This window comes from Haematobia irritans, chromosome 4 (assembly GCF_050003625.1).
Source record: "Haematobia irritans isolate KBUSLIRL chromosome 4, ASM5000362v1, whole genome shotgun sequence".
Lineage (NCBI taxonomy): Eukaryota > Metazoa > Arthropoda > Insecta > Diptera > Muscidae > Haematobia > Haematobia irritans.
The window spans coordinates 171,128,023-171,142,920 of NC_134400.1; the positions used below are offsets into that span (position 1 = coordinate 171,128,023).

The following is a 14,898-nucleotide window of genomic DNA, read 5'->3' on the forward strand; positions in this document are numbered from 1 at the left end:
AAATTTAGCACAAAGTAACTTTCTGTGGTACCAACTAAACCTGCAAAATATCATCCGAATCGGTTCAGGCTCAGATGTACCTCCCATATATACGTAGCGCCCGATTTTCCCAAATTTGGCCATATAACCCTTATTTATTAACTGACCTTACTCAAAGTTGACTAAATCTAGTCCTCTATAGTTCTAACTGTATGTGCAAAATTTCATCGAAATCGGTTCAGATGTAGATATAGCTCCCATATATATGTATCGCCCGATTTTTAAAAATGTTCCCAATAACCTTATGTTTGACCATAGAAGCCTCATTTCTTAACAGATCTTACTCAAATTTAGCACTGGTCATTTTCTTTGGTTTTAATTAAACCTGCAAAATATCATCTAAATTGGTTCAAATTTAGATATAGCTCCTATATGTTATATATACCTCGCTCGATTTTCCCAAATTTGGCCATAATACTCTTATTTATTAACCAATGCTACTCAAGTTTCAAATTTGTATGTACCATCCGATTGTATTTAGACTTATATATATCTCTTACATAATAATATTGCCCGATTTTCCTTGATTTATTACCCACATTAATTGAGTGATTTCCTCTTTTTTAATAATGGACTCAATATTAGTTATATACTAACTCTGTAGGTGCAAAATCAACTACAACTACTATATCTAATATCAGATATTTCTGCTCAGATTGTGCAAAAACTCCCATAAAAATGTACCCCTTAAATTCTTAAATATGCAAATGCGGTTTATCGCTCAAACCAATACCAATGTTACCCCACAAATGCTTATGTTTACTAGTTCAGTAGGGGTGGTTTAGGGTATGATATAGTCGGCCCCACCCGAATTTCTACTTTATTCACTTGTTTTTGTTCTAATCTTAGCAATAAAATATTCAGCTCCTTAAGACTACACCCTCACAAAAAATCGCTGCTGTAACATATACTCCCAAACATACTTTGCTTCAAGCATATACATTTTTGGGTATTGCCCAAACATTTATATGTTTGATCTCTACCAATATGTAATATGTTTGAAAGCATATTGGTCTAAACAATATATGTTTGGGTAGTCTAAGTTCCAAACATTTTGTATTTTTGCATCCAAATTCAATAATGTTGTCTTCCAAAAAACAATATGTTATTATGTGACCATATAATATGTTTGGAAGCATTTTGCACCCAAAAATATGATATGCTTAAAAAAAATTCTCCCAAACAATATTGTGCTCAAATTTTTATTTATTTATTTATTTATTTATATATTTACAATCATAATGAATTATGAAAATAAACAGGTAATATAAGTGCTAACAACATAGGTTTTCGACCTGAATGCTCAAAATTTTGTTTCTGGCCAATTGTATATTCCCCGACATCTTTCTCACTTCCACGAGATTTTTTAGTTCTTAGCACCTTTTTCTGTAATACAAACATTGTGGAAGAAATTATTCAATTTTATGATTTTTTTTATTTTAATTTTACCTTTTGCCGGACGGGGATTCGAACAGCGGACCACACAGTTTGTAAGGATCAAAGAAGTAGCTGATCAATTGCCCAAGGAAAAATAAAATGTTAATTTTGTAATAACAAGCAACAACCACCAACTTAATTCAATATCGCTCCCTGTTAAATAGCGCTCCAAGCTACTAAACACATATATGTTTATACACTGGTAGAAAAAGTTTCGTTATATTAATGAAATGTGTCATTAAAATTGAGCCAATGAAACAAATTCACTTATATAACGAAATTTTTCGTTATTATAACGAAGTTCCGTTAGTCAACGAAACGTTTTGTACTATTAACGAACATTTTCATTCTCTTAATGAAAATGTGTCGTTGTATCAAAGAAAAATTTTCGTTGGCTCAATTTTAATGAGATTTTCTTTGTGTGTAGGCTATTTCTAAATTAGTATATGTTTGCATCCAAGCATATTATATTTACAAACATTTTATGTCCCAAACATAATATGTTCTAACATATAAACATATATGTCCCAAACATGTTATGCTAGTTTATGAGCATTATATGCTTGCACTCAAAAATATTGTGTTTAAAAATTTGTGTTCCAAACATATAATGTTTATAGCCAAACATATGAAAAACAGTCTTTTTCATCCGTGTATATGTCACAAAAAAATCTGAAAATCCCAAACAATATATTTTTTAAGCCGTGCTTAACATACATTGTTTTTTATACCCACCACCATAGAATGGTGACGGGGGTATAATAAGTTTGTCATTCCGTTTGTAACACATCGAAATATCGATTTCCGACTATATAAAGTATATATATATTCTTGATCAGGCAGAATTTCTAAGACAATATAACGATGTCCGTCTGTCTGTCTGTCTGTCTGTTGTAATCACGCTACAGTCTTCAATAATAAAGCAATCGTGCTGAAATTTTGCACAAACTCGTCTTTTGTCTGCAGGCAGGTCAAGTTCGAAGATGGGCTATATCGGTCCAGGTTTTGATATAGTCCCCATATAAACCGACCTCCCGATTAGGGGTCTTGGGCTTATAGAAATCGTAGTTTTTATCCAATTTGCCTGAAATTTGAAATCTAGAAGTATTTTATGACCATAAAGAGGTGTGCCAAAAATGGTGAGTATCGGTTCATGTTTTGGTATAGCCCCCATATAGACCGATCTCCCGATTTTACTTATTGGGCTTATAGAAACCGCAGTTTTTATTCAATTTACCTGAAATTGGAAATCTAGAGGTATTGTAGGACCACAAATACGTGTGCCAAAAATTGTGAGTATCGGTCCATATTTTGGTATAGCCCCCATATAGACCGATCTCCCGATTTTACTTCTTGGGCTTATAGAAACTGCAATTTTTATTCAATTTACCTGAAATTGGAAATCTAGAGGTATTGTGGGACCACAAATACGTGTGCCAAAAATGTTGAGTATCGGTCCATGTTTTGGTATGGTCCCCATATAAAACGACCTCCCGATTTGGGGTCTTGGGCTTATAGAAACCATAGTTTTTATCCAATTTGTCTGAAATTGGAAATCTAGAGGTATTTTAAGACCATAAAGAGGTGTACTGAAAAAGGTGAGTATCGGTCCATATTTTAGTATAGCCCCCCATAAGAACGATCTCCCGATTTAACTCCTTGGGTTTCTAGAAACCGTAGATTTTTTTCTGATTTGCCTGAAATTGTATTTTAGGCTTACAAAAACGTGTATCGGATTAAGTTTTTATCGGTCCATTTGCCTCCATATAGACCGACTTCACTTCTTGAGGGTGTAGAAGGCGCAATGATCATGAAAATTGAAACTTGAAACTCAATGTAAAATTTCCAAATTTTACTTCTACAGATTTAAGATTTCAAATCAAGTCGTTATTTTATAATTTTCTTGCACACTTACTAGAGATGTTAATGATTCCTCTAAAACTCAAACAAAAATGGTTCTTATAAATCCAGAATCTGATATAGTCCTCATAGGTGAAATCTTTAAATTTATCTTCGGGAAGTGTCCTCAAGCCCCCTGAAATTTCACAGGAAATACTAATATTTGGTTCATGGTGGTGGGTATTTAAGATTCGGCCTGGCCGAACTTAGTGCTGTATATACTTGTTCAATTTTCCAAGTAGTTTTAGAGATATCGTTCAAGTTAAAAAAATGAAAATTTTTAACAACAAAACATTTTTTTTGTTCTTTAAAAATTCCTAAAAATAAAAATGGGCTAAATTAGCTAAATATATTTCGAATAAAATGAGCTTTATTTCATTACAATCGGTGCACAACATTTGATTTTGTTCACGATTTACTGAATTGATATAAATCGCGATTTCCATATAAAAATAACATTTTCTAAAGTGTAAGTGTTTGTATGTAATAAGTTAGTTTTTTATAGTTCTGTTGATGAAGAACTGAATATCGTTTTTAAGGTTATTTTGGACGCTGAATCCAAATCTGCACTTGGTTTTTTTTCTACCAGCTCCACTTTTCGATATATACCGTTATGTTTATAATTAAGGCACTTCCGCTACATATATTGGAATAACTTGAAAACGGTTCACCACATTACATTAAAACAAGTATATACGGCCGTAAGTTCGGCCAGGCCGAATCTTATGCACCCTCCACCATGGATTGCATAGCAACTTGTACTAAAGACTGTCATCCACAATCGGATTACTTGGGTTGCGGTAACACTTGCCGATGGCAAGGTATCTTAAAACTTCTTAACACCGTCTTCTCAATTGTAAGTTAGTATATACGGGATATATATTAAACAAAAAAGGCCGATTAAATAAGTAAATAATTCAGTTTGACAAAATTTTCTATAGAAATACAATTTTGACAAAAATTTTCTATAGCAATAAAATTTTGACAAAATTTTATATACACTGAAAAAAATATTGTCGTGAAGTCTTTAAAATACGAATGCAAATTTTGCTTAGCATAGACTTTAATAATTCAGAAAAAATCTTTAAATTTAATGAAATTGTCTTTAAATTTGCTGTCTTTTTACATCTTGATTACAAAGCAAAAAATCGTTCAAATATAGGATATGTTTTTCAACACTCTATTTTAAAGACGTTTTTTACTTGCAACATAGAATACTTTCTACTGGAAGCCGAGTCTTAACTTGGAAAATAAAGTTGTCGTTAACTCGTTTTTAAAGGACTTTGATAGCATATGAAGACAAAAAGCTGAAAAAGCGAACAATTTAAATTTGCTTCCTAGAAGCAAGTACACAAAACCCAAATTTTATAGAGAATTGTGTCTTAAAAGTATCTTCACTTGTATTCTCCGCTTCTTTGGCTCGGAATCAATGGCGAAATTTTTAAAGTAAAGACAAAATCTTTGGAACCGGACATGCTTTTTTTCCAGTGTAGAAATAAAATTTTGGGGATCGGCTATATATAACTATAGACCGATATGGACCAATTCTGGCATGGTTATTAGCGGCTATATACTAGCGCAATATACCAAATTTCACCACGAACCAAATTTCAACCGGGTCGGATGAATTTTGCTCCTCCAATAGCTCTGGAGGTCAAATCTGGGGATCGATTTAAATGGGGGTTATATATAATTAAGACCGGTGTGGACCATTTTTTGCACGGTTATTAGAGACCATATACTAGAACCATGTACTTAATTTGATTTTTTCGGCGATGCACTCGGTTTTCATTTCTATTCTTTCTCTTTACCCACTCTCTCTCTCTCTCTCTCTCCGTATACGATATCGCAACATATACATGTTTTTATCGAATATTCTAAATTAATATATATTTACATCCACATCTATTATTTTTGTGAAACATTGACATCCCGAACATAATATATGCTAACATATGTCCCAAATGCAAGTACCATAATTTTGACAAAATTTTCTATAGAAATAAAATTTTGACAAAATTTTCTATAGAAATAAGATTTTGAAAACATTTTCTATAGAAATAAAATGTTGACAAAATTTACTATATAAATACAATTTTGATAAAATTTTCGATAGAAATTTAATTTTGACAAGATTTTGTATAGAAATAGATTTTTGCACAATTAGAATTTTTTTGTAAAATGTTCTCCAAATTTTGATAGATTATTGTTGGCTCGAGTGCTAACCGTGCTAACCTCAAAAATGTTATGAACTAAACATGTGTATACATTTCAATGACCTTGCAAATAAGTTCAGTGGTAACTAAAACACTTTTTAAAATCAGTACAGATATACTACGGAATGGTTAGAATGGTAATGATATAGTGCTAATTTGAGAAGCAAAAATTTTTTTGAAATAATACGGTTCTTTGGTACGTGGTGGTAGTATATGATATTTAACAACCATGCCAAAAGTGGTCCATATCAGTCCATAACCATATGTTATATAGCCCCCATATAAACCGATCCCGAGATTTGGTTTTGGAGCCACTTGGAGGAGCAAATTTCATCCGAGTCAGTTGAAATTTGGTACATTGTGCTAGTATATGGCCGTTAACAACCATGCCTAACTAGGTCCATATCGGTCAATAGTTATATATAGCCCTCAGATAAATCGATCCCCAATCACATAGAAATTGGTCCATATCAAGTTCATAATTGTATATAGCCCACATATAAGCACGCACAGAAAAAACATGTTTGGACATGGTTGTCGCATCTATTTAATGCTTATCTAGAGTATGTAATTGTTGCGAAAACCATGTATTTTGTCTTTGTAAAAATAATTGTCGAGCGAAGAAAAATATATGTTGGCAATAAGCATTTAAATGGTTCTCAAATGCCGCAAACATGTTCTATTATATAAATGATAGAATTTGAGACCATTACATGATCGGGAAAATCATGTACTTGACCATCCATTTTTTTTTTACTTTTTTTGACGGAAACAAATATTTTTATGGGTTACGTATAGACATGTCTAGAACCATTACATGGCCATAAAGACCATGTAAATTTTTTTCGTGACCATTTAATTTTTTAACTTTTTTGCAGCGAAAAGAATTTTGTAAAAGCATTGAGCAGGTACACACGATTTTCATTTTGCGCGTCAGTCGTGTGTTGATTGTTTCTTGGAATGGACGGAGAATACGGAATTACTGTGTTTTGTGTTAATTTATTTATTCAGAAGTGGCACGTTGTTTTATATGAACACAAAAAAAGGGAAGTGTAATTGAAAAAAAATGTACCTGTTTTTTGTTCTGCTTTTTGGTATATATTAATTTATTTTTATTGCAGTTACATGATGTCTGCTTTGGTACATTTGATGGGCACGAAGAAAATATGGAATGATTACTTATTGTTGAAATTGAACCAAAATAGAGTGTTTAAAAATATGTGATGTTTGCTTGCACGATATTATAAATATAAATAAACAATGAATTAGTTTATAAATAAATAAAGTTAATTTTGTGTTTTCTTTTCTCAAGTGGCGTCCTTTTCTCGACGACGAAAAAGTTTTTTCATAAAGATCAAAACATTTTAGGTTGTGACCATGTTCTTTTAACTAGAAGAAAAACTTTTTTGACGAATACTATAACATTTTAGATTTTTTTTAATCAATATAAAAACATTTTAGATGAGGACAATTTTATTTTTCTTAGAACCATGTTCACTGAGCCAACATGGTTGCAGGTGAAAATGTTACATGGTCGCCGAAAAAATAGCTCCTATCATATTATTTTGCTCTTCGAATATGATTGTGACAATCATGTTTCTTCTCTGCGTGTACCGTGCAAAAGTCCATATCGATTCGTAATTATTTGTAGACTTACCTATACATACCTTTTTTGTCTAATATATACCATGTATGGACTAACTAACAATTTAGAAAACGATTTTAAGAAGGTACCACAACCCACTTAATTCGATTGTGGATGACAGTCTTTCGTAGAAGTTTCTACGCAATCCATGGTGGAGGTTACATAAGATTCGGCCTGGCCGAACTTACGGCCGTATAACATATACTTGTTACAATATGGTTTCTTATTAATTTTATTATAAAATTATCAATTCGGATAATCTCGGAGGAGTCATACAGCAATTTATATTTTGTGAAATCACTTGTCGAGGATCTGTAAAGATTTCCAACGCCACTCAGCAAAAAAATTTGGAAGTATTTCTAAAGGCACAACATTTTTTTTTTTTTTGAAGTACTTTTACTTCCAAAAATATTCTTCCAGAGATGTTCATTATTTTAATTTTATAATTCGCTTTTTTCACACTTTCAAAGGGAAATTTTAAGATTTTTTGTTTCAAATATGTTAAAATCAGAGTAAGAATTAATAAAATCGTATAAATTATTAAAATTTTGTCGAAAAATTTCTAAATTCATTTTAGAAAAATTTGAAATTTTGGGTTTCAGACAAGTGTTAGATTGCATTAAAAATTATAATAATTAATTATTTGTCAATATACCACAACATTTTTTAATTCATATCCAAAACACTGAATTCGGATCACATCTTAGGAAGTGATACATATTCAGTGCAACGGCTGTTGAAATGGTGGACATCCGTCCTATGCCAAGCCCATGTTAAATTCGTCGCTTCTGCGCCAGTTTTGCACCACTTCCGGATCCAACTAGAACAATTTCACTACTTTTTTGGTGACGCTTTTTTGCTGGGCATTTATATATTCCCACCTACTTGCTCAACAGTATGTGTAATATTTCGTTTTTTCCTATATTTCTCCCTTGTTTCTCCACGTAGTGAACAACTTTTTTGCTGACCATTTAACACCAATACGAAGATGCGTAGATGATGCAAAGCGGACGAAAATGGCTGTTAAATTTGTATATAATAGACCAGTTACTAAGCATTGGTTGACCAATGAAGAGTTGTTTGTTTTTCTATTTCTCTTAGCTTTTTTGTCTCGCCCGTTGTAATTAAAAGTGTTTGTTACCATGTTAGGGTTCTTTGACATCAAGTCATGCGTAGGCCAGGTCATACCTCCTTTTGTAGAGTTTATATTCTTTTTTTATATTGTATTCATTGATATTGCAGTTAATAGAGAAATCTAAAATCGTGCGGAGGAGTGCATGCTATACTATGCGACGCGAGCTTCATTGAACGAAAGTCTCAATTTCTAATATGATTTCAAATAGGATGACTTTGACAATCCAAATATTTGTACTGTTCGGTTGAATAAATCCTGAATCAATAATATACGGCCGTAAGTTCGGCCAGGCCGAATCTTATGTACCCTCCACCATTGCGTAGAAACTTCTACTAAAGACGGTCATCCACAATTGAATTACTTGGGTTGCGGCCGATGGCAAGGCATCTTAAAACTTCTTAACATCATCTTCTAATTTGTAATTTAGTCCATGCGGGATATATATTAGGCAAAAGAAAGGTCGTTTAGATTCATATATATTCAGTTTTTGACCGGTAATATGAAATATGGGGGTCGCTTTATATGGAGTCTATATACAATTAAGAACACAGGTCTACCAAAAATGGCAGATTTTTTACTGTTTGGTAGATTAGTAGAGTTCTTGATGTTTTGGAAGATTTCGCAAAAGATTCCTCTCCAACTAAGACGTGCTTCATAAATTTGCAACAGAAATAAAATTCCGACAAAATTTTCTATAGAAATAAAATGTTGACAAAATTTTCTATTGAAATAAATTTTTGAAAAATTTTCTTTAGAAATTATATTTTGACAAAATTTCTATAGAAATATAAAATTTTGACAAAAGTGCCTAAGGCAATAAAATTTTGGTGATTATTTTTGGCTCGAGTGGCAATCGTGATTTTTATGTGAGTAGGGAGCGATTTATTTAGGGGCTATATATAACTATAGATCGATACGGACCAATTTCGGCATGGTTGTTATCGGCCATATACTAGCGCAATGTACCAAATTTCAACCGGAATGGATGAATTTTGCTCCTTCAAGAGGCTCCGGAGGTCAACTCTGGCGATCGGTTTATATGAGAGCTATATATAATTATGAACCGATATGGATCAATTTTCGCATGGTTGTTAGAGACTATATACTAATAGCTCGTACCAAATTTCAACTAGATCGGATGAATTTTGCTTCTCCAAAGGGCTATATATAATTATGGATCGATATGGACCAATTTATACATGGTTGTTGGAGACCATCTACTTATACCATGTACAGAATTTCAGCCAGATCGGATGAAATCTGCTTCTCTTAGAGGATCCGCAAGCCAAATCTGGGGATCGGTTTATATGGGGGCTATATATAATTATGGACCGATGTGGACCAATTTTTGCATGGTTGATAGAGACTATATATCGACACCATATACAAAATTTCAGCCAGATCGGATGCAATATGCTTCTCTGAGAGGCTTCGCAAGACAAATCTGGGCGTCCGTTTATATGGGGGCAATAAAAAAAATAATAATGGAGAAAAGTTTAAAGTTTATGTATTGTTTTTCTAAATCCAAGTGCGAAATTCTTAATTCAATCCCGAAAATATTAAGTAAAGATTTCTTCATTTCAGAAATTTTCAATCGCGTATGTGCTTCCTTTAAGTATGGAAAGTGCAAGCCTAGTGGAGCTCTATTTAATCCTAATCTTTGCTGGATTCAATCCGCATTTAAGTTTATATTAAACCCAATTAGCGCTTAACTTGAGCCAAAACGATCGGATCAAATTTAGATATAGCTCCCATATGTATGTATCGCCCGATTTCGACAAATGGGGTCACGTTGCACTTTTTTACTAACCGATACTTGTCAAATTTAGCACAAAACAATCTTCTGCATCACTCTTTAAGTCTGGGTTATCGAAATCGGTTCAGATTGAGATATAGCTCCCATATATGTGTATAGCCCGATTTTCCCAAAATTGTCCATAGAACCCTTATTTTGTTATCCGATCCTACTCAAAGTTGGCTAGAGACAGTCCTGTATAGTACTAACGGTATGTGCAAAATTTCATCGAAATCGGTTCAGATGTAGATATAGCTTCCATATATGTATCGCCCGATTTTGAAAAATTTGTCCCTAATAACTTTATGTTTGACCATAGAGGTCTAATTTCTTAACTGATCTTACTCAAAGTTTGTGGTATTAATCAAACTTGCAAAATATTTTGCAAATTGGTTCAGATTGACATATAGCTTCCATATATATGCATCGATCGATTTTCCCAAATTTAGCCATAATACTCTTATTTATTAACCAATGTTACTCAAATTTAAAATTTTGTTGTACTAGCCGATCGTATTTATACGTACTTGTAGCTCTTACATAAGAATATTGCTCGATTTTTACAAATTTGGATTTATTACCCACACTAATTGAGCGATTTTCTGTTTTTTTAATAATGGGCTCAATATTAGTGGCATACTAACTCCGTTGGTGTAATATCAACTACAGCCAGTGTTGTTAGAAGTAGGGAAAATGTAGGTTTTTTTTTCTAATATTTAGCGTCTTGTAGGGACATAAGGCCACAATGTAACAACAGTTACCACTCGTTCCAAAAAAATCTAACAAAATTTTAAGATTACCACAAATCTAACAAACAAATATTTCTATAGAAATTTTTGTCAAAACTTTATTCCTGTAGAAAGTTTTGTCAACATTTTATTTCTATAGAAAATTTTGTCAAAATTGTATTTCTATAGAAATTGTTTTCAAAATATTATATCTATAAAAAATTTTCTCAAAATGTTATTTCTATGGAACTTTTTCTCAAAATTTTATTTCTATTGAATTTATCAAAATTTTATTTCTATAGAAAAATTTCTCAAAAAAATTGTTAACTGAAACTTTTTCCAAAATTTTATTTCTATAGAGATTTAACAAAAAAATTACTATTTTTGGTAGAATTCTGCCAACCGTGGTAACCGTGGTGATAATACAAATTTATTTTCTGAGTTATATATGTTGCATTTTCATGTTTTAAGATAATAAAATACTTAGAACCATTTTTGTTTTGTAAAATTTGTTTAAATTTAACGAAAAATATTGTAGGGAATATATGGGAAAGTAGGGAACTTTTTTGTCCTTGTAGGGTAAACCGAACATTTTCCATGGCAACACTGACTATGAGTTATAGTCAGATTGAGACAAAGCACCCTTAATTTTCTTAAATATGCAACTGCGGTTTATCTCCCATAGCTATATCAATGTTACCCCACAAATGCTTATGTTTACTAATTCAGAAAGGGTGGTTTCGGGTATAATATAGTCAGCCCCGTCCGACTTTCTACTTTACTTACTTTTTTTTATTAACATTGTGGTCCGTCCCGGTCATTAACCAATTTAAATTTTGAGTATAGACATTTTGTGAAAGCTTAAAAAGTTTTGTCCAATTCGGTTCATATATAAATATTTGTGTATGAGAATACAAACCTTTATATGGCTCCTAACAAATTTGAGGGTGTTAAAATGGTATCAAAAATGTTGGTATATATATTGGTGAAGGGTATAATATAGTCGGCCCCGCCCGACTTTAGACTTTCCTTACTTGTTTACTATCAATATGTTCCTTATTAAATATTAAAAATTTTAAGTTGATAATTTGACTTTTTGCCGCTAAAATCTCGATTTCAGTCATAGTGCATTGCCTAACTATATGTTTCTATGTGTGAATGTCACAAAGATGACATATGAAATGTTATTTTTTACCATCAAAACTAAACCCTATCACTACGTCAAAATTCCTCGAGGAGGTGTTCGTCGAAACAGAAATAAAAGAAACAAACAACAACCTGTTGCTCGGTGAACTGACTATTAATGGCCAGTGGCGGAAAGAGGATTATACAAGACATAACATTTTGCTCTTAAAACAAGTTTGATGTGTTCATATTCCTTCTCTGCGTGTACATAAAATACGGCCTGTCAAACTTCTGGTCGTCCTTACTTGTTTATATTACCATCCTGAGTGTATGATGCTCAATGCAAAGTCCTCTTAGAACAAACACATGACACTTTTTTGTTTCATTGCATATCACTGACCAATTAGAATTCGATGAATAGGCGAGGGATAGTAAATGCTTTGAAATCGGTCCACCTTTTCGAGGTTTGAATGAAATGACCTACCACGTTAGTTCTTTTTTATTACCTAACACCATTGGTTCGCCGATATCTCCATGTTTTACGTATAGTGTGATACACTATTTACATCCCCATTCTAGGAGTGTGAAGCAGTTCTATGGGGAGTATAAATTAAATTGGCCCCAACGTGGAAGCATCATAAATCAATCAAAAGCAGTCGCGGAACAACATCAGTTCTCTTAATTTGGATAACTCGAGAATTGAAGTCAAGTTTAAAATCGGTTGGTGAGTGATTGTGGTATTAATGTGTCTTCCTGAAAATAGAAAAATTTTAAGTTAAAAAAAAACTGTTAAAAATGTTGACTGCTGGCCTAGTATTAATTTAATAAGTCGCTGTGTGATAAAGAACATATACGTAGAAAAAAAAAACTGTTAAAAATGTTGACTGCTGGCCTAGTATTAATTTAATAAGTCGCTGTGTGATAAAGAACATATACGTAGAAAAAAAATAAAATTTCCTCCAAAAATGAAATTTTAAACAAAATAAAAGCGATTGTTAAAAATGTTGACTGCTGACCTAGTATTAATTTAATAAGTCGCTGTGTGATAAAGAACATATACGTAGAAAAAAAATAAAAATTCCTCCAAAAATGAAATTTTAGACAAAATAAAAGCGATTTTGTAATAAACGCTGACGTCTTTTAGTAAAAACAAATACAGCAGTTTTCACTTATAGTCCACACCCATAGTTGCACAATATGGGAAATTCGAGAGTTAAACAAATTCTTTTATATGCCACTTTGGCATATAACTGTTTTCGCTCATCTAAAGGAATATTGAATATAAAAGGAAAAATAAGTAAAAGACGATTTATATTTTTATTAAAATATATTTAAATCAATGAGATAAATTTTTAATAAACCAAAATTAACTCAATTATAATATACACCCTACCAAAAATTCTTGAACTCGACGGCACTTCTGCGAATCCCCACTACGTCGAAAACAGTCGTATACGGTATCCAAAACTCGCCGGAAAAGCGCAGTCACTATTGCAAATTTGTACCACGCCAAGTTACTATATTAAAGCATCGCATGAATGTAATTTTTTGTTATCTTTTTAGATAAATTTATAATGACACCAATAAAAACCCCTCCAAACTGGTAGCCAAAGTCTACTTTATGATAGTTGTAAAAGAATCATTGTGGTCAAGTAGAACACGATTGTTTAGAAGTTTATTAATTTCAATAAAAATTTATTAATTCTTCCATGACTAAAATCACATTTAACATAATGTTTTAAATTAATAAATGAATGATGTTTCAATCATTCTGATGTGCCACCGTCTATCAGCCAGTGTGTTTATTCTTGAAGGAAACAGCGTGCCTGGAAAAATATCTGAAAAAAATCACTTTATTCCATAACTTTCACAATTTTAAGCGTAATAACTATGTTTGCAGCACTTAATTATTATTTTTATTCAAAAAATTTATAAAAGCAACTTGCGCTTGGTGTTTTACAAAATATCAAAATGGCTCTTATAACAATAGTGATGACAAAACACGTTCATGCACGTTTCGCATTTTTTGGTACACGACATTTTTGGGAAAGTTACACTAATAATAGAAATAATACTAACCGCGTTAATATACAATTTTACAACATTTAAAACATACATTTTATGTTTTCAGTAAAATTAAACTTAATACCCAGTTTTTCAACCTACTCGAATTAGAAACTATTATTTCCAATTTAGTGGTTGTGGTTGTCACCAATTCTTTTTTTTTTTAAATTGGCACCGAAAACTATTTTTTTCATTACGAAGATAATAAGCTACAATATGCATTATTTCCCTATTTATACCCTGCTCCACACTGTGGAACAGGGTATTATAAGTTAGTGCATATGTTTGCAACACCCAGAAGGAGACGAGATAGACACATGGTGTCTTTGTCAAAAATGCTCAGGGTGGGCTCTTGAGTCGATAAAGCGATGCCCGTCTGTCCGTGAACACATTTTTGTAATCAAAGTCTAGGTCGCAGTTTTAGTCCAATCGACTTCAAATTTGGCACAAGTATGTGTTTTGGCTCAGAATAGATCCGTATTGATTTTGGAAGAAATCGGTTCAGATTTAGATATAGCTCCCATATATATATTTCGCCCGATATGGACTTATATGGCCCCAGAAGCCAGAGTTTTACCCTTATTTACTTAAAATTTTTTACAAGTAGAACAATTAGTACTATAGTTAAGTTTGTCAAATTTTATTGAAATCGGTTCTGATTTAGATAAAGCTCCCATATATATCTTTCGCCCGATATGGACTAATACGGTCCCGGAAGCCAGAGTTTTACCCCAATTTGGTTGAAAATTTGCACAGGGAGTAGAACTAGCATTGTAGCTATGCGTGCCAAGTTTGGTTGAAATCGGTTCATATTT

The 14,898-nt window shown here is 32.3% G+C and overlaps 1 protein-coding gene across 1 annotated transcript in view; it reads left to right on the forward strand.

Annotated features, from left to right (window-relative positions):
• The window catches only part of LOC142234808 (homeobox protein araucan-like), a 476,647-nt gene that overhangs the window by 204,079 nt on the left and 257,670 nt on the right, over window positions 1-14,898 (forward strand). The gene's annotated exons all lie outside the window — the stretch shown is intronic.